Below are 5,000 nucleotides of genomic sequence, written 5' to 3'. Positions count from 1 at the left end.
AACATTTATTAAGTAACAAAGATAATGATCCAAGTCTTACTGACTAACTCAAAAAACCCCAACAGTAAAATGTCTGAACTGTAATTAGTCACCAAAAGTCAATTTCCCTCGGGACTCCCTCTCGGTCCCCCCATTGCCAGAACCGTCTGTTTCAAAGACACGAACACATCCCATAAGTACACACACAAGTTTAACAAACAGAGATTAAAGATTGAATATCATTATAAAAATGTCAAATAGATAACAAGCCAGTCTTTGGCTAAAACACTTCAACACTCACCCAAGCAGCCGGACTATTTAAAGCACTATATCATAAAAAAACTCCCGGCGAGCACCACGGCATCTTGCCTTTCTCTGGAAGACGCCTCTATCAAATCCCCCGCCCATAGACCTTGGGTACCAACATTTTCAATAGAAGAGGCGCACACGCACTTACGAACGCACACTTTGTTAGCGCCTCACAATACTAGCTACATCCAGTTTCACAAAGGCACTTTGAGAAGAGTTCATGAACTGAGTACATTGACTTTTCTAACTATGCAGTTTTATCTCATGCCATCCATAGAAACTCATTGTTCAGCTTCTCTCGGGTCGTTGCTTCTCCACTGTTCTTCACATTCCATAGGTCACAGCGAACATATTGGCAATATATTATTAATCAAAAACCCTAGGCCTTTCACTGCTCGGCCACCTAACTAATGCTAGCTCCCGCCTAGCAAAATAGCTTATATAATATAAAACACATTGGCCAGCTTAAAATAAAATATAAGTAATAAGTGCACGTCTCTGGCATTATAAAATAAAGTCTGTTACGCTTTTATCTCCAAATAACACTAGAATTTCTCTCTTCGGATTCTTGAATATCTCTCTTTGTCTGCAACTAGCTGAACAGACAGTAGCAGGCTGTAGGAAGACGGAACGCCTCCCTCATTGTAGAAGACTTCTCATGGCTTCTGCAGATCCCCAAAAGACACGCTGTAGGACTCTCGTGATCACCACGGACAAAACGACAGCAACCTCTCTGCACGGCTGGTGGACGTCTTGCTAGCGTTGGGAAACGACTTTTTGGTGTGTTAGTATGTCAGTCAAGTCACTGGTCAATCCAAAAAGAATTAACCCAGACATACTACTTCTATCAAACAATGATCTCAAAAAGTCAGAAATACTAACTGAGCGTCTCCCAATTAACTCCCTCTAATATGACTACTAATTCACAAGTCATTATCATAACTCCCAAAGAAAAAAAACAACAAGTTCTCCAACTCAATTCTCCAAACTCACACATCAGCACACACACAACTCAGAAATCACAGCAACTCCACGGACTTCTGCACTCACATTTCAAACTCGAATGTTCTCATAAGAAAAAAAAAAGAAAAAATCGTAATGAGCCCAAGGAAAAAAAAAATCACGTAACACGCCCAGACCCAAAAAAATGTTCTGTCAAGCCCTGACATTTGAACAACCCACAAAATCAGCAAAAATCTCCAATGTTTAACAGCAAAAACCCCTTTACTGCTCATACAATTAAGTACAATGAAACTTAATGTCAAACTCCCATTTACGTAATTAACAACCCCCGATAAATCACATCTCCCTATAAAAAAGAAAGGCTATTTAAGCTCAATCCCCCAATTACATCTCTTGTAGGAAAAGGAAGAAAAAAAAAAACAAAGATAACCACAAGTAGGTTTCCCCAGTCACAAAATACATAATACATGTATAATATGCATAACCCCCTGCGTTTTTCCCAAGAAATGCTCCATGTAAAGTTACGGAATTTCTCGACATCGCAACTTTATCGACTGAACCTGTCCAGAAAGCAAACTCTTACCCAAGCGCTTTCGTGAAATGCTATTGTCAACATTTCCAGATATTGCAAAAATTCTGATCAATCACCATCAGAGGAAAAGAAACAGCACAGCGCCTGTCAGCAGAAAATCCGCCTGCGTACGTATGCTCAAACAGCAGCACAAAAAATGTCCAGTCAGACACACAAGTTTGGAAAACTCATGATTCTACAGAAAAAGGTCTAACAGACACATTTCACAAAATTAACTCCAGGATATGACTAATGTGTTCAAACATTTGTCTCGAAGATGTATTCTCTCAACATGACTTTGCCCAATTATATGCCTCCAAGAATAACACACTTGTGAACATAAAAAATGCACACATCTCCTTAAGACCACAATGTAATGCCACTCGCCTCTAAATAGTCACGAAACCAAAGAGAAAGAACCACAGAAATCTTCTCTTGTCTCGAAAAGGCAAACTCCATAACCACAAAAAAAGGTCACCCCCAAAGATCAATTCCATCTCCATATATAAATATGTGACACCATATTAATAATAACAGCACTCCGGTGAAAAAAAATATTTCCTCCATTTGGTTAATAACCAACCCCATATTATTCACTCTTATTTCTCCAATAGGCATATTAATAAAAAAAACCACCACTCCAGGAATAGAGAATAATCACCTCTATTTCGGAAAATAAAAAAAAATATTTACCTCTATTTCCCCAATACTCCGGTGAAAAAAAATATTTCCTCCATTTGGTTAATAACCAACCCCATATTATTCACACTAATTTCTCCAATAGGCATATGTTAATAAAAAAAAACCACCACTCCAGGAATAGAGAATAATCACCTCTATTTCGGAAAATAAAAAAAAAATATTTACCTCTATTTCCCCAATACTCCATGTGGAATAAAACAAGGCTCCAAAAAAATATATCTCCAAAAAGGATAATAAAAAAAATGAAATCCTATCTCCAAAAAAATGTGCACTCAAAGCATCTAGTTCACCCACTCACAAATATTGCCCCATATATCTTCAAATATGTGTCTCCATTTGCAACAAAGATGGCTGCAAAATAATTGAACTAAACATAGCTCATACCACTATTGGTAAATATAAAAAATGGCCAAAAATATATCCCCAATATATTATATCTCAAATTATAACTCCAAAATAATATACCTCAATTCTCCAGAGAATAACTCAATGTTATAGTCAAAAACTATAAAACTCTCTCCATTTAGCATAACTGCTAAAAAAGGCAAAACTCGGCAAATAAAACTGTCTAGAAAATTCTAGAAAAAATCACCAATGTGCCACAACTCATTATAACAGAACTCCAAATTCACAGTGTCTTAGCCAAGACTTCTCCATATGCACTACGACATAGGCCACTAGAAAACTTAACCAAGTTTCCTATCTCTCAGTTGTTTCCTATCACAAATACAACAAATGTATTGTGCAAGAAAACTCACAATTTCTGGAACACAAATATCCAGAGAAAAAATGTAGTGCCATTACGTATGCATTCAAAACATGCAAGAATTCTCCCGTAAATTTCTCTACAGCATCAAATGGCTGAAACACAAACACGTTCCCGAATAATGACTCTAAGTCACGAACTGAGATATTAAAAAATATTCACACCAACTGGAGAGAAAAAATAAATTCAAATTCACCCATGATGAAAAAAAAAACTTGTGTCAGCGATGGCTAACTTCCAAAAAAGGAGAAAAGAAAAATCTACGGCATTATTAACTATCTCTCGTAACTCACCAGATGTCAAGCAATTATCTGCTGAACTCATGAAAAAAAAAAAAAAATAATGTGTTGTTAGTTCCTCCCAAATTCAAAAAGAATTTCACCACCCTTGATAGCATTACAACACCCACGTATTAGTATACAAAGAAATCAGTATCAGAAATATCATTATCACAAAATCACCAAAATTTTTCTATCATCAAAATCACCAGTATCAGTATGAAAAAAATATCACCAATGTTAATGCTTGTCCATTCTCCAAAAAAATTCAGCAAAAAACTCAGCAAAAGTTCAGCAAGATTCAACACAGTTCACCAAGATTCAGCCAGATTCATCAAGATTCAGCAAAACTCGTCGCTCGCGAATGACTGAAATATTCTCCAAAGTTACAAAAACTCAACAAATAATTAACACCAAGATCTCTCCCTTAATTCATTTTAATAATTCTCCATGAATAATTATCTGTAACAATTATAAAATATTCTCCCATGAAATATCTCAAATCTCTCATAAAACAAGTCTCCCGTAATGATAATTATACTTAAGCAACCCTCCCGTAACACATCTCAAGTATAATAATTATCAATAATAATAATAATTCTCCATATCAATACTTCTCTTGCAAAGATCTCAAGTAAGGGTGAAAATCAAATAGCATACACCAGTAATGCTGAACGTTATGACACACAATTTCTCCAGATGCAACACCATGATATACCACCATTGCCACACCCACACAGACACAACACCATTCACGGCACCGGGCATTAGCATGCATCACCACTCGGCACCATTTTCCAAGTAATCCCTCCAACACAATAAAAAAAAATAATAATCTGTGTATCCCCATTATGTGTCTTCCAAGGCATAAGGAAAACATACACCCATACAATGCATTTCAATTCTCTTTTTATTTCCTTTTCTCTTCATTCAAGAGAGAAAAATCTCTTTTCTAAAAGAAAGACTCTATGGCCGTTTCACTTCATCAACTAATCAATCAGCTGATGTCTGTCTTCATTGTCAAGGCCAGACTTGCTTCCAACAGCCCGACAAAGAAAAAAAAAAAGAAAGGAGGAGTTCACCCACACTGAGAGGGAAAAAAAAAAAAAAAAAAAAAAAGTTTCTCCCCCCCCCCCCCCCCCCCCCCCCCCCCCCCCCCCCCCCCCCCCCCCCCCCCCCCCCCCCCCCCCCGTAGAACAACCCCTCAGTCAAGCGATAGAACACTCCTAGGCAGACACCAGTACCCATCTCCCCTTGAACAGTGTCTGAGGACCCCCTTGAGGTATATACCAGTACCCTTGCAATACCCTCCGTCGAGACAGGCCAGTAGTATCCTCGCATGCACTATCCCTTAGGCAAGCAGTACCCGCCATGCAATGCCTTCGTGAGCCAGTTAGCAGAAATGTGCTGAGCCCGTAAAATTGTGTGGCCG

Source organism: Macrobrachium nipponense, chromosome 6, assembly GCF_015104395.2.
Source record: "Macrobrachium nipponense isolate FS-2020 chromosome 6, ASM1510439v2, whole genome shotgun sequence".
NCBI lineage: Eukaryota > Metazoa > Arthropoda > Malacostraca > Decapoda > Palaemonidae > Macrobrachium > Macrobrachium nipponense.
This window is presented reverse-complemented; position numbering follows the sequence as displayed.